The following is a 24732-nucleotide window of genomic DNA, read 5'->3' as shown; positions in this document are numbered from 1 at the left end:
CGCTTGTTCGCAAACAGCTACTTCTTCCTGATATTGCTCCCAAAATATTTTTTTAAGTTATTTGAAAGGGGAGTGATGGGTGGAGTAGGCCGTCACCTCATTATTTTGCTCACCAGTTAGGTCTAATTCTCAATACACCTGTTTTGGTCCACTGATTTCGGGTCCTACACTTTTTTTAGTTTTCCAGGGCTGACCTTAAACCTATCCCTGAATTATATCAGTAGATCTTTTGTGTTTGTACTAATTCAGTCATTTGTCTATCTTGTGCACTTTTCCCCATCAACATTTATTGGTATAGATTATTGTGACATTTTATGAAATTACACGCTCTTCTTATAGTTGAGTTCACAGTTAGGGTACATTTTTAGGTCCAATTATTACAGCAGAACTCCTGTCCCATGTGGTGACCCCAGAATAGGGAGGGCTGTTGTGGCTGTGTTCTGGGTCTGACGGTCTTATAGGTGGAACCCATCCCAGCTCTCTTTCTCTCCCGCCCCTCCACTGGGAGTTGTGGGAGCTCCAGCTCCATGTGTTGCTTTTAGAAAGGGTACAGGTTGTTGGAGCCATGTCCTAGGTTAATTGTTACAACTGCTCTAACAGCTTCCAGACATTGAACTGAATCTCTGAGAGAGAGAACACAAGCTGATTAAGGAGCTACATAAAGTACCAGAGTGAAAGGGTTTTAATAATCCTATTCTGACCCACCCTGACCAGACAGGAGCATATGTCTCTATCATGGTTGATCAAAGCCAAGTCCAAAGATCCAAAGGAAAGACAATAATTTTTCTTTGTTAACTCTCAGATATCCATAATGGGAGACCCTTTCATAAATGTTCACCTTACAGGCATTTTGTTTTCCCCTTATCCAGTCTTTATTGCCTTAGGGCTTGATTACACTACTGCTTAAGTCGATGTACAGTACATCACTCAGGGTGTGAAAAAGCCACTCCCTGAGCGACGTATGTTACATCAACTTAAAGCGGTGTCTACACTGTGCTGTGTTGCCAGAAGATGCTCTCCTGATGACATAGTTTCCACCTCTCATTGAGGTGGAGTAATTATGCCAGCAGGAGAGCGGTCTCCCATTGGCATAGCACATCTTCACCAGATGTGTTACAGTGGCACAGCTGCATCAGTGCATCTTTGCTGATATAGCACAGTAGTGTAGACTAGGCCTTGGTGCAGGGGTCTGCAACCTTTCAGAAGTGCTGTGCTGAGTCTTCATTTATTCACTCTAATTTAAGGTTTCACGTGCCGGTAATACATGTTAACGTTTTTAGAAGGTCTCTTTCTATAAGTCTATATTATATAACTAAACTATTGTTGTATTGTAAAATAAACAAGGTTTTCAAAATGTTTAAGAAGTGTCATTTAAAATTAAATTAAAATGCAGATTTTACGCCGCCAGCCTGCTCAGCTCACTGCCAGCCTGGGGTTCTGTTCACCTAGGCTGGCAGCAGGCTGAGCAGGGCCTGCAGCCGGAACCCTGGGACCCCAGACCTGGAGGCAGGGTTCAGGGGTCAGGGCAGAGCGCTTGGGGAGGGGGTTCAGGGCAGAAGGCTGGGGTGGGGGGGTTCAGGGATCAAGGCAGAGGGCTGGGGTGGGGGGTGTAGGGAAGAAGGCTGGGTGTGTGTGTGGGGGGGTCAGGGCAGAGGGCTGGGGTGCTCGGCTCATGTGGGTGCTCCCAGCCCCCTGCCCTGAGTGGCTCAGGGCAGGAGGCTGGAAGGGATATGCCCTGTTCTACCCCCAAGGCCCCCTCCATACCTCTCTCTGCATCCTCTGCGGAGCTGTGTACACGCTGCCGTTCTTTCCCCTCCCACTCGCAAGGGCCATCAACTGATTGGCGCAGGGAAGGAGAGGGGACGGGGCAGGAAAGCACCAAGCTGGGGGAAGAAACCGGGGAGGGGGAAGCTTGGCTGTCACAGAACCAAGCTTCTGCCTCCTGCTCCTGCAGGGGAGAGTGGTGGGCGGGGGGGGAGGGGGGGCGCTGAGTTAGGCTGGGGGCCGGGACCGCGGCAGGCAGCTGCATGCTGCTCAAAATCAGCTCGCCTGCCGTGTTTGGCATGCGTGCTGTAGGTTGCCGACCCCTGCCTTAGTGTATTATACTTGCTTTGTGTTACTACTGTGTTCTGTGCATTGTAAAGTTGAACTTTATCCATCTTCGTTAATCAAGATAAATTTACATAAATCACTTATATTCTAGTAAAATAATTTGTAGGGCTCTATTAGTTCTCTCTTGGTGGCACATTAGTACTTTCCCTTATTTCAAAGGAAGAGAAGAGATGCGACTACATTTGCAAAAATTGAACATCATGTTCATACTGATGGTATTCTAGGACATTTTGTGCACACAGACAGGAAACATGATGATAAGGTAACAATTAGCTGTGAGACCCAGAGACAGGTTATCCTTCCTTGCTGGAATGGAGAACAAAGGGGCTGTAAGGAGATGCAAAATGATTAGAATGCTCTTCACCTTGTTTAACAGGGACTATGTTTTGTCTTTAAGCACAGCCCTGAGCAGGGGACTGTGCAGAAGTTGCACCTGCCTAGGGAGTGACCTTGGGAGGCAGTGTGAATCTGAAACAGCCCTCTGATTATCTGTAGAGTAAGACTGTGTTCTGTAGCCAATCAGGATACAAGATTTGAGTATGTCTTACTTTGCCAAGTAATGGGGAATCTTATTCCCTTGGCCAAATACCAGTATACAGCCTAGCTCTTACTCTGTACATCTGAAAGCCTAGAAGTTACAAAGGTGAAAATAACTTTTGGATTGTCTGTTCCCCTCCTGGCAATGCAGGATAGTTCCTTACAGTCCATTTTTGCCAAGCTAGCTGTAAAAGTTCCCAGTGATTGAGCTACTACCACTGTCATTTGGAGACTATTCCTCAGCGTATGGCAGCTGTCTGTTGGGAAGACTTTATTCTAAATATTTCTAATTGTTTCTATCCTTACTTTTATTATATTTTTCCTAGTTACACCTCTATGTTCTACCCTAAACGGTCCTCCTTCCTTGGTGTGAACAGTATTCAGATATAGCTAGACTGCTCATGAACACAGTAGCAGTGCTAGTTATATTTATAACATGCTAGATTTGGCCATGCTTACATTGAGTAATACCTCATTTTGTAGTTACTCATTGCGAGTAAGAGTGACCAAATCTGCCCCTGTGTGATTTGCAGAGATGGGCCCAACCCAAAAACCAGGATCAACAAGCACACGTAAACTCACTGTCATAAACAGATAATTAATAATGTCTCTTTTACCCGTAAAGGGTTAAGAAGCTCAGTAAACCTGGCTGACACCTGACCAGAGGACCAATAGGGGGACAAGATACTTTCAAATCTTGGTGGAGGGAAGTCTTTTGTTTGTGTTCTTTGTGGTGTTGTTGTTCGCTCTTGAGACTGAGAGGGACGGGACATCAATCCAGGCTCTCCAAATCTTTCTGAATCAATCTCTCATGTTTCAAACTTGTAAGTAATTAGCCAGCCAAGGTGTGTTAGTCTTATGTTTGTTTTCTCAACGTGTAAATGTTTTTTTTTGCTGGAAGGATTTTACCTCTGTTTGCTGTAACTTTGAACCTAAGGCTAGTGGAGGCCTCTCTTGTCTACAGGAATCTGATTTCCCTGTAAAGCATTTTCCATCCTGATTTTACAGAGATAATTATTACCTTTTCTTTCTTTAATTAAAAGCTTTCTTTTTAAGAACCTGATTGATTTTTCCTTGTTTTAAGATCCAAGGGGATTGGATCTGGACTCACCAGGGATTGGTGGGGGAAAGGATGGGGATGGTAAATTTCTCCTTGTTTTAAGATCCAAGGGGTTTGGATCTGGGTTCATCAGGGAATTGGTGAAGTCCCTCAAGGCAACCCAGGGAGGGGACAAAGTTTTGGGGGAACAGAGGGTGCCCCAGACACTGGAATTCTGGGTGGTGGCAGTGCATACCAGATTTAAGCTAGTAATTAGGCTTAGAAGTGTCCATGCAGGGTCCCACATTTGTACCCATAAATTCAGATTGGGGAAAGAAACCTTGACACTGACAATGGGATTAGAATCCAGATCCAAATTCCACAGTTTGTGGAAGAAAAATAAATACACATAAATATAAAAAAACTCTCTCAGATCCAACTACCCATTAAATTTAGTGTGTTTGAAATCCTGATTAGAACGTTGCATCTCAGGCCATCCTTAGCAAATAGTAAGAAAAGTTTAGGATTGATTCTGATGGTAAACAGGCAGAAACATGTACTACTTTCATGGATTTGTGATGTTTGCTTTTAAGATATGATTGGTTTGTTTGAAGGGAGAAATTTATAAAAGCTTAAACACATAAAATTTAAGTAGCTATTTATTCAGCCTTCTTATCCCACTGAGCTTCATAGAAGTAATGTAATCTAATTCATTAGAGTTCTGAACCACAGAGGCATAAAATGATGTCTGCCTAAAATCCCATAATACTTACCTGTGTTTGTGAATGACTAATGCAGTTAGGGAGATTGCCTGTCATTATCGTCTCATGAAGGAGACTGAGTGGGATTTCTTCAGATAAGGTATTAAGCCTTTCTACACAGAGTACAGAACTGACAAGGTGAGTGGTATTAAAGGAAAACACAGTGGAGATTACATTCCGTGGAATGCCATATTTTCCTATCTTCAGTTTTTAAAGTACCATAATGGTCTTAGTGACAGCTGCTTAACCTTCAGCTACAGAACATTTCACCTTCCCTTTTTAAGGCCCTTACATTTTGAAATAATTAGTTTAAAGAAGCTCATTCCACCATCATATTTACAGTGAATAGGCAATCCAGTGTAGTCTGGTAACATATAGGAACCTCAGAAGCTGTGCCCTGTGCTGATCTTATTAATTGTATTCCAGCAGTTTAATTAAAATGATTCCAGTGCAGGCTTCAGCCACAGGCGCTTTGGCTGTGATCTCTTCTCTCCAAGCCACCCAAAGGCAGGTTCATCAGACTTGAACAGGAGGCCTCCAGAGAAATCAGAAGGCCAGCCTGATTCTCCCATGGAGGTGCACGGATAACCCCCATTGCCCCCCTCAGAGGGTTATTTGTATCAGGCTTAATTCAACTTCCACTGAAATCAATGGCAAGGCATCCATTGGCTTGAATGGGTGTTGGATCAGGCCCATACCACAGGGAGATTAGGGCCAATAGTTTCACAGGCTGATGCATTGGTTGCATTCTTCCCTATGAGGCGGTAACAAATGACTCACCATGATATTTTGCCTGCAGAAGAGAAGAGTGAGGGGGGATTTGATAGCAGCCTTCAACTACCTGAAGGGGGATTCCAAAGAGGATGGAGCTAGGCTGTTCTTAGTGGTGGCAGATGACAGAACAAGAAGCCATGGTCTCAAGTTGCAGTGGGGGAGGTCTAGAATGGATATTAGGAAAAACTATTTCACTAGGAGGGTGGTGAAGCACTAGAATGGGTTACCTAGGGAGGTGGTGGAATCTCCATCCTTAGAGGTTTTAAAGGTCCAGCTTGTAAAAGCTCTGGCTGCCCTGATTTAGTTGGTGTTGGTCCTGCTTTGAGAAGGGGGCTGGACTAGATGACCTCCTGAGGTCTCTTCCAACCCTAACCTTCTATGATGATTCTATATTAGAACTACTGTGTGACTAAAGGTTTCATAGTTCAGGTGAGACCTAAACCTTAGGGCCTACTTGTTGTGACCATTAAACATACCATTGCACTTTTCAAATATGTTCTTCCTGCTTACAGCAAATTTCTCCTGCTGTTTCTTTTAGGTGGTGTTTTTCACCTCCAGTCCTAGGGCCCATATATTGATATGAGTGAGAATTTTTCTCTAAAACATTGTACAGTGCTGCTGTGTTGCATCCCAGAGGGGGTAGCATTTCAGCAGTTAGTATAGTGATTCCTGAGTGGACAGTTATAGTGAAGGTTGCTGGAGCACTTCCATTCAAATCCCCTGTTTCCAACTTCACATACAAACATGGAAACAATTGGGGACTGGAAGTGGTAACTACTCAGTTGTTGGCTGCGTCTTTGTGTTCTCCGTCTGTGCTGTCCCACCTCTGTGCAGATAGCTGATACAGTAGACCTAGATCAAACTGCCCAAAAAGACCACAGACTTGGTTCCATAGTGAAGGTGCTCAGCCAGGTTTATTGCTGATGAAGCCCAGTAATAGCTCCCAGTAGACTCTACAGGGACACTAAGACGTGTATGCCCGTGACAATGGACTCAGCTCAGTCAATGATGAGCCTTTCCATTCCCGCCTCAGTTGGACGAAGACATCCCTTCTGAGACCCCTCTTTATACACTGACACAAACAAGTTATGTCTTGCCCATCTGACATGCTTGGTTACTACCCTTTAGCTTGTACATGTTGGTTTGATCCAAGCATCTCTATCCATCACGCTTCATCTTACCTTATCTTTAAGAGAGGGGTCAGTGTGTCCTTGTATCATCTTTGGGGAGTGTGTTTACACCCTAACCTTGAATCGGGGTGTTCTGATACCACCCTTCTGGAATGTGTGCCTAGGAGCGCTTGTGCTTTTGCAACACCAGCACTGCTCTTGCCGGGTTCTGTGAACTTGCAAGCAGGCATGTTTTGTAGCAGGGCCTGACTTCTGCTCACAGCCTGATTTTTACTAACTTTTCTTTGTATCAGCAGGGCCTGACTACTTCAGTTCAGGCTTTAAACCATATACTGGGCCTCATGTCTCAGGCTGTCTCTTTCTGCTACAGTAACTTGGAGTGATATTTTTTAAGTCCTTTTTGTTTATGATAATGCTACATACCACGTTCCACATTGTGGCTAATGGAAGGAAAATCCCAACCTGCTCAGTTTATCTCTTTGAATATCAATGAGTTTCAGGTTGGTGGTAGGTGTAGGGTGAAATTCAATTCCTACTGACGTCAGTGGGAGTGTTGTTGAAGTTAGTGAGGGCTGGACGGGACCTAGTTTAACTTTAATAAATCAGGGGACTGAAGTCAGGGCTCTTGGGTTATATCTCAGCACTATTATTATCTCAAAATATGACCATGAGCAAATTGCTTAACCTCAGTGCTTTAGTCTACACATCTGTAATATAGATTCCACACTTTACAGTGGTCTAGAAGATTTATCTAGTGTAATTAATGTATGTTTATAATGTATAATTAATGGCTTTGTGATTGTAATATGAAAGGTGCAATAGAAGTGCAAAAATATTACTATTCCCATTCAAAACATACGGTCAAATCTTCTACTGGTATAAATCAGTGTTTGTTCCATAAAAGTCAATGGAGCTACATTGATTTACACCAGTTGAGGGATCTGGCCCATGTAGTTATGCTTCAGTTATTACAGTATAATATGGAAAGAAACTCAGCAAGCATTTTTTTATTCTTCTCTCCTCAGGCTTCAGTAACTGGCAAGGAAAATTGACGTTAAAATATAAATAACACACTGGTAAGTAATATTTGATTAAATTTGTACATTTTATTTTTGTCACATTATGTTAAATAATTTGTTCTCATTTGGCAGCAGCTGATTCTTTCAATATTGCCTTTAGCATAACATTCAATTTTGTTAAATGCATACTTTTGTGAATTTTCCTATATAATCGACTACATCTTAATACCCAGTCCTCTTCCTTTGCATCGTTACTAGGTGACTTACAGGCCAGTTTAATGTAGCACTGAACCTTTTAGAAATTAGAATGATTTGTAGCTTCTGACAGTGATGCTGGTTACCTATCACTCCTGAAATTCAAATTATGCCATTGGCATGGAATTCAACCTCCTTTTTTGAACTCTGTAAGAAATGCTGCATGTCCAGTGAAAATTATCTCACATCATAGATCTCAACCTGGCAATCCATAAAAAACAGTTCCATCTTTGTTTAAGTCATTGATAATGTAGTGTCACCACTACATTATCAATGTATTAAGTGTACCACACATCTTAATTTTCCAAACTATGGTTTTGAAAGACTTTTGTTGAGAAGTACAGCATCCAAGTGAATGAAAAGGCTCCTGTTGATTTCAGTGGAAATTGGATTGTGCCATTATAAAGTTATACAAGTGAAGGTTCCAGGGTGTTATCAATATGTGATAATATTTATAAATCATATTGCAATTATATTTATAACTTACAAATTCCCATTACCTCCATTGGGAGGTATCTACTTGAGCACTGGGGGATTTGACCATTTAACCATTATTTTTAATTTTTATAGGCTTTAGTGATATTGACTAGTACACTATGTGCCACCAACAAACTCAATCTCTCTCATTACTGTACATGAATAATTATGTCCGTCACAAGCCTAAATAATTAATAATTCAATCAAGAAGCCATTAAGGTATTTTCTAAGATATGTTCTGGGTTTAATAAACAAAGCTGATGTTTATGTTTTTTCTTACATGTTAGGATATAAAGAATTGCGATAATTTAAACTGCCATTATGTCAATAATATTAAAGGTTGAAAAAGTTTGTATCTTGTAATGTAAGTATAACGAAGTCTTAATTCTAAAATATGTAACATGCCATACAAGAATGAAGCAGAAAAATGAGCTTGCACTCTATGGTATCTATTGATGATTGACAATATATTTGCATACTATGCGATTAAATGACTTTTTAGAGATATATAAACCCAAAGACTGTTTTTACAGGCTGTAAATAGCAGGGCAACCAAAACAGATGCAACAATTTAGGCAGATACAGCTTTGTAAAACTGCCTCCATCGGAAAGTGTTTTTATTTGAATGTTCTATCATTTTGTTTGTCTTCGCAGATAACTTTTTCTTGTAAAATGATTTGGCAAAGCTAGTCAACCAAATCAAAAGAATAAAAATGTGTGCACTTAAAAAAAATGATATGAAGAGGAAAGGAATACAGATGACATTATTAAAACACAAACACACATAGAAATCCTACTTTGCTGATATATTGGTTTTAACTTTTTTTTTTCTTATTAAGTTCAGCGTCTGTGGAAGAAAATATGACAATCTTAAAGTTATATGAAGACTCAATAACGTTTATTTCAAACCACTCAGTGGTAATGAGAACGGATCCTTACCTTGCATTTTTAAATGCTTTATTCATTCTTTTTCCCAAAAAGGGAAGCATTAAAATCATAAAGTTTCAAGTATTGTGATATGGTTGTACATTTGTATAGTACTTTTTCACGTCCTTCAGAGTTAATGTACACGGGGAAAAGGAGACGGTTGTGGCATTTGCAGGTCAGTGGACCCCTAAACAGGCAGTTGTAGAAAGTAAGCTGAGTTTCAGTTTCACAGTCCGTGACTTGGGCAGGCCCTACAGTTGCTGATTGTACAAAACATCTGGACAAACAAAAAGCTTTAAGAAAAACACCAAGTATCCCAAGAGGTGGCAACACTGTGGAGGATCCTTTTAAAGCACGATACTCATACAAGGGCAGTGGGGCTAAGAGCCTGCGAGCTGTGCTCAGTTCAGGACCAGATGAGGTGAGCAGAGATGGCTTGAAGCCAGTCAGCATAAATGAGAAGAAACTGAAGAAGAGAGTGCAGGCGCTGCTGAATTTATACTCTGAATAAGCAGTACAAATGCATGTGTTCCAGGGTGGGGGGAATGGTCTCATGGCTAAGGGGATAGACCAAGGATCAGCAGGGCTGATTTCTATTCTCAGCTCTGACATAGATCTCCTGTGTGATGTTGAGTAGCTGTCACTTAGGCCTGGACTACACTGGGAAAGTTATATGGTATAACTGTCAATTAAGGGTATGCTATTTTTTACCAGTAGTTCTACCATTTATAAGCCCTAGTGTGCTTGTATCATTATAAAGGTGCCTTATAACAGTATAGCTTATTTCAGTGCTTGAACCGGAATAAGCTATATTGGTCTAAGTACTTATATACAACTGTATCTACATCCACACTGCGGAGCCGCACCTCGGTCCCCAGAAAAATCATGGAGCGGGTCTTCATTTTGAAGCACTTGGAGGAGAGGCAGGTGATCAGGAAGAGTCACCTTGGATTCACCACGGGCAAGTCATGCCTGACCAACCTGATTGACTTCTATGATGAGATAACTGGCTCAGTGGATATGGGGAAAGCGGTGGACATGATATATCTTGACTTTTGCAAAGCTTTTGATATGGTCTCCCAAAGTATTCTTGCCAGCAAGTTAAAGAAGTATGGATTGGATGAATGGAGTATAAGGTGGATAGAAAGCTGGCTAGATCGTCAGTCTAAACGGGTAGTGATCAATGGCTCAATGTCTAGGTGGCAGCCAGTATCAAGTGGAGTGCCCCAGGGGTTGGTCCTGGGGTCGGTTTCGTTCAACATCTTCATTAATCTGGATTAATGACCTAGTAAATTGGAGGATTGGGCCAAAATAAATCTGATGAGGTTCAATAAGGACAAGTGCAGAATCCTGAGCTTGGGAGAGAAGAATCCCATGCACCGCTATAGACTAGGGACCAACTGGCTAAGCGGTAGTTCTGCAGAAAAGGACCTGGGGATTACAGTGTGTGAGAAGCTGGACATGAGTCAGCAGTGTGCCCTTGTTGCTAAGAAGGCTAATGGCATATTGCGCTGCATTAGTAGGAGCATTGCCAGCAGACTGATGAAAGTGATTATTCCCCTCTATTTGACTCTGGTGAGTCCACATTTGGAGTATTGTGCCACCCACTACAGATAGGATGTGTACAAATTGGAGAAAGTCTTGTGGAGGACAGTGGAAATGATTAGGGGGCTGGGGCACATGATTTATGAGGAGAAGCTGAGGGAACTGGGCTTGTTTATTTTGCAGAAGAGAATAGTGAGGGGGATTTGACAGCAGCCTTCAACTACCTGAAGAGGACTTCCAAAGAGGATGGAGCTAGGCTGTTCTCAGTGGTAGCAGATGACAGAACAAGGAGCAATGGTCTCAAGTTGCAGTGGGGCAGGTGTAGGTTCGATATTAGGAAAAAACTATTTCACTGGGAGGGTGGTGAAGCACTGGAATGGGTTACCTAGGGAGGTGGTGGAATCTCCTTCCTTAGAGGTTTTTAAGGCCCAGCTTGACAAAGCCCTGGCTGGGATGATTTAGTTGGGGTTATCCTGCTTTGAGCAGGGGGTTGGACGACATGACCTCCTGAGGTCTCTTCCAATCTTCTATGATTCCGTGAGGGGAGGTTGCCACTTCAGTTACACCAGTGCAGTTACAGTGGCAAAACCTTCTGTAAAATGAAGGTAATACTTCTTTGCCCACATCCTCTGTCTATCTTGTCTCTTTAGACTGTACTGACTTTGCGGCAGAGCCCATGTCCCTTAATATGTGCAATGCATAGTACAATAGGGCCCTTTTCACACCCAGAGAAAGTTTATTTTCAATTATTATTATTATTACTACTATTAATTAATTAATTTTTACATGGATGGATGGCAGTTTTTTGTTTGAAATGGGTTAGCCTCTGTCAAGCAATGCTGACTAATTGAATAATTCACTGTTTTTATGCTAAAAGGAGCAGTTACATTCATGGGAAAGCAGCCAGTATTTCCCAGATGTTTATGAGGTATTTCAGATGAGAAAATAATGCTACATGGGAAGAAAATATTAGAACTGTGACACACACAGAACTTTGACTGCTTTACACAAACATGTTGCATTTCTTTATTCGCAGTATAGTTCAAAAATCCTTCCATTATATCTCTCCAAACTGCCCTGTTGTAGGTTGTTTAACTGATCTCCATTGCCCAGAATTCTATTATAAGACATGACTGTAGAAGAGAGAAATGTTTAATTCCTGGAAATCTTACCAGCCATTTCAGATGTTGGCTCTGATATGATAAAGTATGGATAAATACTATTAATAATTATGGTTCTACCAAATTCACGGCAATGAAAAACATGTCACAGACTGTGAAATCTGGTCTCCCTCATGAAATCTGGTCTTTTTTGTACTTTTACCCTATATTGTAAATGTATCCTATACTATAGGATAAAAGTATACAAAAGTATACAGCTTTTCTCAAATTGGGGGTCCCGACGCAAAAGAGGGTCACAGGATTATTGTGGGGGGGGCACAGTATTGCCACCCTTACTTCTGTCCTGCTTTCAGAGCTGGGCACCTGGCCAGCAGCCGCTGCTGTCCAGCCTCTCAGCTCTGAAGGCAGTGAAGAAGTAAGGGTGGCAATACCGTGTCCGCCCCTGCAATAGCCTTGTGGCCCTCTATTGGGTCAGGACCTCATGTCTGAGAAATGCAGAGTCTTAAGGGCTTTACATGTTTATGTTTTGCCATTTTTAAATACATAGTCATGTTTGTTACAACACTGTGAAATTTAAGATTTAAATATCGGAAACCGTGAAATTCAAGTTTTTTAAAATGCTATGACTGTGAAATTTACAAAAATGAACTGTGAATTTGTTAGAGCCCTATTAATAATTATTTGGATTACAGTAGCACTTAGCAGTTCCAACTGAGATTGGGCCCCATTGTACAGACACACAGTGAGAGACAGTCATTTCCCCCAGAGAATTTACAATGCGAATAGACAAGAAGAGCAACAAATGAGGGGAAACAGATGCTCAGAGCAGTAAAGTGACTTGCCCAATGTTCCCACACAAGGTCAGTGCTAGAACCAAGAACAGAAAGATATCCTGAGTCCCACCAGCCAAATGCCCTATTAACTCGACCATGCTACCTTTCACATTGCTTGCTACATTTTGCAAGTCTGTCATAAGTTGACTGGGTCTCACATGACTTCTTGAGATAGTCACAACAGGAAAGGTTTGCAAATCAGGGCTCTCGGGTTAAGAACTTCTAAAAACTTTAAAATACTGTTTGATTTGATCTACTATGACTTTGGGTGTCCAGCAGGAATAAATTCAGGAGACAAATTTTAGCATTTCCTCGTAATTATCTGAATAAAACTTAAAATCATCTGTGTCCTTTGGCTCTACTGCTACCCACCATTATTCACCTACCCTTAAGAGTATAATTTATGAGACAGCATAATGACACAGCATGACGGTTTCTTGCTTGAGGCACCAAGGTTTGTGAAGCTCATGTTTTACAGTAATTGTAGTGTGGCTCATGCAATATTTGTGAAAATAATTCCTAATCTGGTTTGATACTCCTAAATTATGGAAGAACAATGCTAATATGACGTGATAGACTTTCAAGACAGTTTTTCCTGCAATTTTCTACTTAACTTCTTTCATGCCTATTTTAAAAAGCAAAAGAAGAGACTGCATTCCAATATAACCTTTGGCAGTAGTCACTGGTTTTAGAGTTGTTATTAAAGCATATAAGAGTTACATTAGCTCCCCTAGTCTAAAACAGGGCTAAATCTTAATTTTGCAATCTGCCATGAGCAAAGGAGGTATATGAATAAGGGAAGGACAGTAACCAGGTGAATCTGATCAGGGAGAGGATTCCAGGTGAAGCGGGCTCCTTGGAAAAAGGTACACAGATGGTTAGTGGGAGAAGCAAGATAATGGGTCATTGAACTAGGCATGATGAGTAAGAGTGAAAGGGGTAGGTGAGGGAAATGTGTTGTAGAGAATGGCAGATTATGCAAGGCTTTAAAAGCATGGAAAGGAAGTTTAAATTTGACATTTAAACATTTGTCTTAATAGTCATCAGTCATATCTTAATCTGAGTTCAACCATTCCCATGGGTTTATATATATAATACTTTGTAAAACTGAAATAATTTCCTCCATGAAGTCATGGTATTGAGTATGATGTCTCCAATTTGGAGTCATGAAGGTCATCTGAAGTCACCAATTCAACTGTATTTAATCAAGAACATTTCCATAAATATTAGATAGCTGATGACAAAACTTGCATTGATGGTTACATGTTGAATTTTAAGAGCCCCTTTACAGATCATAGAATCATAGACTATCAGGGTTGGAAGGGACCTCAGGATGTCATTTAGTCCAACCCCCTGCTCAAAGCAGGACCAATCTCTAACTAAATCATCCCAGCCAGGGCTTTGTCAAGCTTGATCTTAAAAATCTCTAGGGAGGGGGATAGGGAACCAAGGCACAGAGAGATTTAATGATTTACCTAACATCATTCAGGAAGTGTTTGGCAGAGCGGAAAACTGAACTCTAATCTCCTGAGTCTTATGTCCAGTGCCATCCTTCCTCCCACTGATATTACAGTGTTAGTGGTTAAACATCAGTGAACAGAAGGTTACTCCACGTTATCTAGCATTTTAATACATGGTGAATTCCTTTCCATTTTCTCCAGAGCGTTACTTGGAGGCTGAAAAACTGCAGATAAGGGATTGATGATGGAGATAAAAGCATTGTTTCATTGATCACATTTTGCTCTCTTCACTTAAAACAATAACATTAAATGGTGTTGCAACATTATAGTGTGGGAGCTCATCAAAAGAAAAAGGCTGCACAGCAGGCAGCAACATCAGTAGAATGCCTGACAATGGAGGAGGACCTTGACATAATAGGTATTACTGAACCATGACACAAATCAATGGGATTTTGTAATACCTGACTGTAAACTATAAAGGAAGTACAGAATAGGTTGCAGAGAGGTCAGAGTGTAGCACCAAAAGATTCTCCATAGTCTATAGTGAGAGAAACATTTCTCAGTGGAGAAGACCATAGTGTAGAATCTGAATGGAAAATGCCAATTCATAAGAAAACAAATATACTAGCAGAGTGACACTACCAGCCTCCAAATCAAGAAAAATATATTGTGTACACTTCTGAAGGAGATCAAGGAGGCAACTAAATCTAATAAAAACAGTATTCACAGGCTCTTCAACTGTCCGCCCACAAACTGGTTAAATTTCACAAAAGGACAAGGTTTAGACTAGAGACAAATTTTTGACGCCTTAAATGATTGCTTTTTGGAAAGGCCAGTCCTAGATTATACAAAAAGAGAGGTTATTCTTGGCTTAGCCCTAAATCAATGGACGTACTCTGGTTTTATGTAAGACAAGAATTTGACCTTTTCAGTACAATTAAGAAACAGCTATCCACATTCAGTAGAAGCCTGGGTTGTACATTTTCCTTTGGAAATTTTTTGAAGGAAAATTGGGATTTTTGATTAAATGTTTTTTTTTTCCCTCAAAGTGTCTGAGGGGAGAGAGAGGTCAGAAAACAAAACAAAAAACGAAGAAAAACTTTTGGAAGAAACATTTTCTGCAGAAAAAAAGTCCTATTCTCCAAACAGCTCTCATCAACAATCACGTACCGCCTCTTCACCTTGACACCAGAATTTCAGTCCACCAGTCCTCCCATCCATACCTACACATCCCCAACACTCCCACGTCACTTGAACTAACTAATACTCCTGTGATCAATTGTCCAGAGTGATTCAAGACAGTATATATCATGCAATAAGCTCTCTTGGCTCACCTTAATGGGCTAAGTGAGTCTTCATGGCTCTCATCCTCCACTGACGTGGTCTTGGGGTAGGAAGATTCAGCAGTGGTGTCTCTGATGCCATCATGGGGTCCATGATAGAGGTTCCCCTTCGCTCCCTTAAGGGGAATAGACCATGTGTTAATTGTGTTTGGACTGTGTATGCACAATTATAATTATTGTTCTATAATACAGGTATGTATAAAGAGCCATCAATGTGGTGATCTGGGCAGTCACATTATATAGGGTAGAATAATAACAAAGTCACCTTTCTCCCAGATAGGAAGCACGTACCAAGTTCTCTGTGAGGACCAATGGTAATGACTAACAGTTAGCAGAGGAAGAGTGAAATCCTGATCACAAGTCATCTAGGTAAATAAAACTCTTTCCATTGACTTCCATGTGATTTCACCTAAGTATCAGAGGGTTCCAAGGACTACATTAAGTGGAAGACATATCCCAAATTGATGTTCTCCATCTCCTGCCAACAGTCTACAAATAAGTAAGTGGCCAGGCTTTGGATCAGACATATTCCTGTTGGATAAAGGGTCCAATAATCAGGACCCCCAGCGAGAAGACCACTGGAAGGGAGTATTTATATCACATTCATACTAGCAGATAGTACCTATTGATGTTCGAGTTGGAAATGCCAACAGGTAAGGACATAACCGCTAAAAGCAGTGGAAGAAGGTAGCAGAAGAAAAGAATAAGTCATAGAGAACTTCACTGGGGTAAGAAGAAAACTCTGAAACAAAATCTTCATGATAGTGTCCTCCTTACAAGTTACAATATTTTGAGATTATGCAGTTAGATGTAGAACAGGCTGACAATATGTCATGGGACATCTTGTATGTCAACTACTTGCTCCTTTGGGAAAGGGGGAAGGGAGTGCCTTGTGTACCATCTGTTTAGTGTGATTCTGTGCCAGCTGTACATTTCAACGATATGACCAGTCCATGAATGTGCCAGAAGAGATCACTTTTCTCCAATGTTCATTTGATTTTGCATTTTTTAAATATCTTCAGTGCAGTTCCTTAGTAAAAAAGTGTATAGAAATATATCACTGGTGTTTTATGCCCATCTGCTTGGCACACTGTGTTCATACCTCTAAATATGCATCAGTCAGACAATCTTTTTACACTGAAAGGTGATTCACCTTCCTAAACTAAAACTGCAAATACAATTAATCTCTTTTCCCTCTGGGTCATTTATTATGGATAGCTCATACAGTTACTGTATAGAGTATCCTTGAAGGGTGCCATGATAAAGTGAAGGACTTTACAAATTGGACTTTTGCTTGGCTGATGACCATATCCATTATCCATATGAAATTGCATGGTTGATTTTTGCAGGTTATAACATTTTGAGAAGCAATCCTAATACCTATAACACATATACCAATACATATAAAATGATGGGGTCTAAAGTAGCTGTTACCACTCAAGAAAGAGATCTTGGAGTCACTGTGGATGGTTTTCTGAAAACATCCACCCCAATGTGCAATGACAGTCAAAAAAGTGAACAGAATGTTAGGAATAATTAAGAAAGGGATAGATAATAAAACAGAAAATATCATAGTGCCTCTATATAAATCCATGGTGTGCCCACATCTTGAATACTGCATGCAGATGTTGTCGCCTCATCTCAAAAAAGGTATATTGGAATTGGAAAAAGTACAGAAAAGGGCAACACAAGTTATTGGGGGTATGGAACGTCTGCCCTATGAGGAGAGATTAATAAGACTGGGACTTCAGCTTGGAAAAGAGACAACTAAGGGGGGATATCATAGAGGTCTATAAAATCATGACTGGTATGGAGAAAGTAAATAAGGAAGTGTTATTTACTCCTTCTCATAATACAAGAACTAGGGGCTACCATATGAAATTAATAGGCAGCAGGTTTAAAACAAACAAAAGGAAGTATTTTTTCACACAATGCACAGTGAACCTGTGGAACTCCTTGCCAGGGGATGTTATGAAGGCCAAGACTATAGCAGGGTTCAAAAAAGAACTAGATAAGTTCATGGAGGATAGGTCCATCAATGGCTATTAGCCAGGATGGGCAGGGATGGTGTCTCTAGCCTCTGTTTGCCAGAAGCTGGGAATAAGCAACAGGAGATGGCTCACTTGATGATTACCTGTTCTGTTCATTCCCTCTGGGACACCCGCTGTTGGAAGACAGGATACTGGGCTAGATGGACCTTTGGTCTGACCCAGTATGGCCGTTCTTATGTTCTTATGGAGGAGCTTTCACTACATATATACGCCAAACTTTCCAAAAATTTCTAAAATGTCAGCAGGTCCACTATTTTAAAATCATCTGTTTAGCCATTGACATCTGTATTTAAGAAATGAAAGTTTCTGTAAGCTCAGTCCAATAATCAGGAACCTCAATGAAGCTTTCCCCGTTGTATTACAAGTACAGACTTAACTTCACTTCCAGTCTAATACAAAGTATTTTCATTTTATGACAAATTTTTCACTGTGGTTGAAAGTGAAATTATACAAACGTTTATATGATTTGAAAGAAGTATAGTGTACACTTAGGTGTCTGTTCTCTCATAAGTTCATAGTACAGGTCGGTCGCATCTTATGCACATTTAATATGCGCGGTTTCAGTTTTACGCGGTTGGCAAAAACAAAAAAACCCCGAGAAAAATAACAATTTTAATATTGTACCGATAGTGTGGGCGATTCCGCCCACCATTCAACTCAATGTAATTTTGACTATACACGGTTTTCGCTTTATGCACTAACCGTAGAATGGAACCCCTGCTTAAGATGAGACTCGCCTGTATTTTCCTGATCTTAGAGAGAGTTTGTCACTGAGATTGATGGGAAGTAGAGCACCACAGTGATTAAATGAATAGACCCTTATGATCAGAGCAAAAATCACCGATAGTGCTGTCCTAAATTCCCCTTTGTGTCATCTTGCTACTTTCAACTATGTACCTTCCCTTCAAATTAGAGCTCCCTCTCTTCTCATTCATAACACAACCAGCGTCTTTTCATTGAAACTCTAAATGAGATTTCTTCTGCAGAGTCAATCAGCATTCATCCGTAGAGGAGCATGTTAAAGGGTGAAGATAAAATTGTGAGATTAAGGAGGATTTTGGTACTCAGATAATCAGCTGCATTACTGTATGAACCTGAGCTACATGATCTGTCACTTTTGAATGTAAGATCTTTGGAGAAAAGACTGTATTTCCCTCTTTCTTTGACAGAGGACCAAGCACAATTACAGGCTTGATCCTCATAGACTCATAGACTCATAGATTCTAGGGTCAGAAGGGACCAATGTGATCATCTAGTCCGACCTCCTGCACAAAGCAGGCCACAGAACCCTACCCATCCACTTCTATAACAAACCCCTAAACTATGTCTGAGTTATTGAAGTCTTCAAATTGTGGTTTGAAGACCTCAAGCTGCAGAGAATCCACCAGCAAGTGACCCATGCCCCACGCTGCAGAGGAAGGCGAAAAACCTCCAGGGCCTCTGTCAATCTGCCCCGGAGGAAAATTCCCTCCTGACCCCAAATATGGCGATCAGCTAAACCCTGAGCATGTGGGCAAGACTCACCAGCCAGCACTCAGAAAAGAATTCTCTGCAGTAACTCAGATTCCATCCAACATCCCATCACCGACCACTGGGCATACTTATCTGCTGATAATCAAAGATCAATTGCCAAAATTAGGCTATCCCATAATACCATCGCTTCCATAAACTTATCAAGCTTAGTCTTAAAGCCAGATATGTCTTTTGCCCCCACTACTCCCCTTGGAAGGCTGTTCCAGAACTTCACTCCTCTAATGGTTAGAAACCTTCGTCTAATTTCAAGTCTAAACTTCCTAGTGTCCAGTTTATACCCATTTGTTCTTGTGTCTACATTGGTACTAAGCTTAAATAATTCTTCTCCCCTGAATCATTCATGTCAATGGCAGCTTTTCCATTGATTTGAATGGGACAGGATCAAGCCATGTAACAGCAAACCCAGAACAAAACAGAAAACTTGCTCATTTAAAACTGCCACACCTAGAAGCCCCAAATTATTGTGGCCTGTATACTTAAAGTATTTCCTAAGCAATTTAGGGTGCTTCCCACCCCCGTACTCCTCTCTCTGTGAGGATGAAATTTCCAATTATGTTGACTGAAGTGCATGAAAAACAAGGATACTACCCGAGCCTTTAGCTTGCTAAGGCTTGTAAATATTATTTTTTTAAATTGACTTGATTTACACTTTATAGAAACATCCTTAAAATGGGATTTTTAACTTATTCAGTAATAAAGGCATTAATATTTATACAATTAATGTTCTTAAGCCACTGTAAAACTGCATAATATATATTATATACCATATATTTAATAACCTCAGTTCCACTTTCACTTTGATTCTGGATTCAAGTAAAAAACCTGTGATCACTGACTGCATTCTGATAGGTGCTGAGGGCTTTCAACTCTCCTATTGACTTCACTGGTCACTGAAGATGCTCAGTATTGTACAAAATTTGGCCATCAGAGTAACAGTATCACAAACACGGGACTATGGATTTCTCTGTCAGAACAAGACAAAGACACACTGTGTGGGACACCATTACCTTTAAGAGTTAACTTACATGTATGTGAGATATGAAAGTTGTGAAGGGATTTATGATGAATGTGTGAAATATTTGAAAGTTTTCCTCAGCATGAAATAAAGGAGGAGAAAAAAATATCCTACCGATTCTGGAACACTTTGGAAGTCTGAAATAGATTAAGGGTTTTTTTTTTCCTCCTCAACGCAGATTTTATTTTTCTCCTAAGAACCAACTTCAAACACATTAAAGGCCAATGGTTCCCAGACACAAGCTGAGCTTGACTAGGTTGGATAGGTATGACTTGCAATGCAAAAAGGCCTTGCTGTTTGGCTATTAGCGTCTACTTTCTTGCAAAGGGAACCACTTCTCTGAAAGACCTCTAATTTTTTAATTCATAGGTCCTTGAAATTCCTTGTCTCTTCAGTGTGGAGCTGGGTCTGCAGTTAGTCTACCCCACCCCCCTTTACTCAGGTCTTTAGAGGTTTAAAGCTGTGTAACTTTTGTCATTCCTAGTCTGAACAATTATGCAAGAATACGGATATGGATAAGAACGTCTTTCATAGTCATTTCTGGATGTAAATATTTGAGTGGGTGTGATTAAAAATTGCTTTTTGCCAGTATCATGTGAATAAAATGTAATCTCTCAAATGCTGACAGAAATAAAAAATGCAAGGGCTGCAAGCGCAGCTGAAGTGAACGAAGTGTGAAGTTAAAGTGAAAACATTCAGAATTTTTGTCATTTCCCTGTTCCAGCTTAAACATTAAGCAGTTTTATTTTGCATGCAATCAATATTTCTTTCCTCTTTTTTCCCTTCTCCATCATTTTTCTTTCCCCCAATTCTTCTGCATTTATGTAATCCCCTGTCAAGGTATTTTTCCCCCAGTTTGAACTTTAGCGTCCAAAAGTGGGGATCTGCATGGACACTTCTAAGCTTAATTCCTAGCTTAGATCTGATAGCGCTGCCACCAGTCAAAATATAGTGTTTGGCACACTTTCTGTTCCCCCAAAACCTTCCCTGGGGAACTCAAGACCCAAACCCCTTGGGTCTTAAAACCAGGAGAAATAAACCATCCCCCCTCCTTTCCCCCTCCCAGACTTTCCCCTCTCTGGGTTACCCTGAGAGGCTACACTGATCCAAACTCCTTGGATCTTAAAACAGAGAGGAATTAACCTTCCCCCGCCTCCTTTCCCCCCATCAATCCCTGGTGAGTTCAGACCCAATCCCCTTGGGTCTTAAACAAGGAAAAAAAATCAATCAAGTTCTTAAAAAAGAAAGCTTTTAATTAAAGAAAGAAAAAAGTAAAAATTATCTCTGTAAAATCAGGATGGTAAATGTTTACAGGGTATTCAGATTCATATAGCCTAGAGGGACTCCCTCCTCCGTGGCCTGAGATTCAAAGTTACAGCAAAAAGAGGTAAAAAATCCTTCCAGCAAAATACACATTCACAAGTTAAGAAAACAAACATAAGACTAATCTGCCTTTTCTAGCTAGTACTTACTATTTTGAACATGAGAGACTGTTTCAGAAAGATTGGAGAAAAACCTGGTTGCACGTCTGGTCCCTCTTAGCCCCAAGAGCGAACAACGAACAAAACAAACAGCACAAACAAAGACTTCCGTCCACCAAGATTTGAAAGTATCAGAGGGGTAGCTGTGTTAGTCTGGATCTGTAAAAGCAGCAAAGAATACTGTGGCACCTTATAGACTTAACAGACGTTTTTGGAGCATGAGCTTTCGTGGGTGAATACCCACTTCCTCAGATGCACGCATCTGAGGAAGTGGGTATTCACCCACGAAAGCTCATGCTCCAAAAACGTCTGTTAAGTCTATAAGGTGCCACAGGATTCTTTGCTGCTTTTACAAGATTTGAAAGTATCTTGTCTTCCCATTGGTCCTCTGGTCAGGTGTCAGCCAGGTTCACTAAGCTTCTTAACTCTTTACAGGTAAAAGAGACATTAACCCTTAACTATTTGTTTATGACAGCCCCGAAGAATGTAGTAACCTGTGAAACGTACTACAGGTTCTACAGGTAGAATAAATGGAAGAAAAGCAATGAGATTATAATTTAATAGCTAACGGAGAGGCAGGTACTAGTCTAGCACTTAGGAAACCTGGAGTCAATTCTGTGCTCCAGCACGATTTCCTGTGTGACCTTGGGGAAGTCTCTTAGTTTCTCTGTGCCTCGTATGTAAATGGGATAACAGTACTACTTCACAAGGGTGTTGACAGGATCAATACCTTAAAGACTGTGAGGTGCTCAGATACTATGGTGATGGAGGGACATAAGTATCTTAACTAGATATCATATGTCTCTATAGTCCAATTCATTTGAGCACTTAAGCACATACTTATATCCTGTTGACTCCCCAGACAGCTATAGTTCCTCTTGATGCATGCATATAACAGTCATTAGTGTTAACAGGAGTTATGCACATGCAATGAGTGAAAGAATACAAAGACAGAAAAAAGAACAGGAGTAATTGTGGCACCTTAGAGACTAGCAAATTTATTTCAGCATGAGCTTTCGTGAGCTACAGCTCACTTCTTCGGATGCATAGAATGGAACACACAGATAGGAGATATTTATACATACAGAGAACATGAAAAAGTGGAAGTATGCATACCAACAGGAAGAGTCTAATCAATTGAGATGAGCTATCATCAGCAGGAGAAAAAAAACTTTTGAAGTGATAATTAAGATGATCCATAGAAGGTGCGAGGAGCACTTAACATAGGGAAATAGATTCAATTTGTGTAATGACCCAGCCATTCCCAGTCTCTGTTTAGGCCTGAGTTAATTGTATCTAATTTGCATATTAATTCAAGTTCAGCAGTCTCTCTTTGGAGTCTGCTTTTGAAGTTTTTTTGTTGCAAAATTGCCACCTTCAAGTCATGTCCTCTGTATATATAAATATCTCCTGTCTGTGTGTTCCATTCTATACATCCGAAGAAGTGAGCTGTAGCTCACGAAAGTTCATGCTGAAATAAATTTACTAGTCTGTAAGGTGCCACAAGTACTCCTGTTCTTTTTGCGGATATAGACTAACACGGCTGCTACTCTGAAATGACAGAAAAGACATTATATAGTTTCTTCTGCTTCAAACCTTTTTTTATATAGAAATATTTTGCTTTTCGTTATACCTCCTAGGGACCCTCAAATTACTTCCCATTTTTTTTTTAAATAAAATTAAAAAACCTTTTGAATTCAAGAGGCTAATTTACAAAAGAATAGTTCTTCTTCGAGTGCTTGCTCATATCCATTCCAGTTAGGTGTGTGCGCGCTGCGTGCACGTTCGTCGGAAAACTTTTACCCTAGCAACACTCAGTGGGCCGGCAGGGCGCCCCCTGGAGTGGCGTCACTATGGCGCTTGATATATACCCCTGCCTGCCCATCCGACCCTCAGTTCCTTCTTATCGCCCGTGTCGGTCATTGGAACAGTGGAGCGCGGCTTAGCTGATCTCCACCTCCCTAGCTATTCACTCGTTTATATAGTTATTGTGTATATAGTTCGATTTTCTATAGTTCTAGTTAGTTCTATTTTAGTAGTTCTTGTAGAAGTTATTGCATATAGTTAAAGAGGATCGGGGGTTAGCCCCTTCTCACCTGGTACCGGGGCCCATGCCCAGTTCCCCAGGCTTCAAACCGTGAGCGGTCTGTCATAAGCCGATGCCCACAGGAGACCCTCACGACTCCTGTTTAAAGCGCTTGGGCGAATCCCACCTCGCGGACAAGTGCCGAATCTGCAAGGCTTTCAAGCCCTGGACAAAAAAGGAATGGGAAATTCGCCTGAAGCAACTTTTGATGGAGTCAGCTCTAACTCCTCCATCTTCGGCACCGACTGCGGCACCGGGGACAAGTGCCTTCTCTGCACCAAAGCGCACGACTGCAGTGAAGGCTTCTCGGCTCCAGCCTTCACTGGCCCAAGCTTCTGCCCGGCACCACTCCCTCTCCCCAAGGAGCAAGAGGCATAAGACTCCTGTGGCCCCTGTATCTACGCCGCAGTCAGAGCGTACAACCAAGTCGGAACGCCCGGCACCACCAACTGCCGCAGCACCGAAGACTTCTGCACCATTGATTCCGGTCTCACAAGAGCCATCGAGTCCAGTGCCTATCAGCTCCCCGGCACACGCCGTGGTCGAGCTTATCGTGCCCTCCATGCCGGAGATCTTCTCCACAGCACGAGAACCATTGCCTTGATGGAGCCCGAGCTGCCTCAACCCCTGGCACCACCAGTGCAGGTTGTTCAATCATTGGGCAAGCCCACCATGATAGCCCACCTCCTGGCACCGCGCTGGTTGCAGGTCCTGGTCCCACTCTCGGCACCGATTCGACTCCTGGTACCGTTCTCCGGTACCGCTTAGAGAAGGATCGAATGGACACAGAGACCCGATCCAATCGGCCACAGCTCCTCCGTGGCCTTCTCATCATCCATCCTTCTCATCCCATGTGGACAATGCTTCCTATGGGGATTCGGATATGCATACCCATGGCCTGGACCACGGACCTCATCAGTGGTCCTTTTGGACACCTTGGGCTTATCATCAAGCCCAAGGGGAACCGGCTGGCCCATCATGCTCCAGTCACTCAGAACACCACGTGCCAGAGGCCACTGTGAGCAGACCTCCCCTGGCTGGTACAGAGGAAACCCGTACCCACGCACTGGAACCGCACGATCTTACGGCTCCGGAGGTCCCCCAGGATCAGGAGTCAGTGCAGGATCCACTCGTCCCTGGGCTGTCATCCTCCTCTTCTCTGGATGAGGCAGTAGCAGGGACGTCATCATTGGGCCCACCTCCGATTGACCTCAGGTCACACCAGGACCTTCT

The sequence above is a fragment of the Gopherus evgoodei genome, chromosome 1, assembly GCF_007399415.2.
Source record: "Gopherus evgoodei ecotype Sinaloan lineage chromosome 1, rGopEvg1_v1.p, whole genome shotgun sequence".
Lineage (NCBI taxonomy): Eukaryota > Metazoa > Chordata > Testudines > Testudinidae > Gopherus > Gopherus evgoodei.
This window is presented reverse-complemented; position numbering follows the sequence as displayed.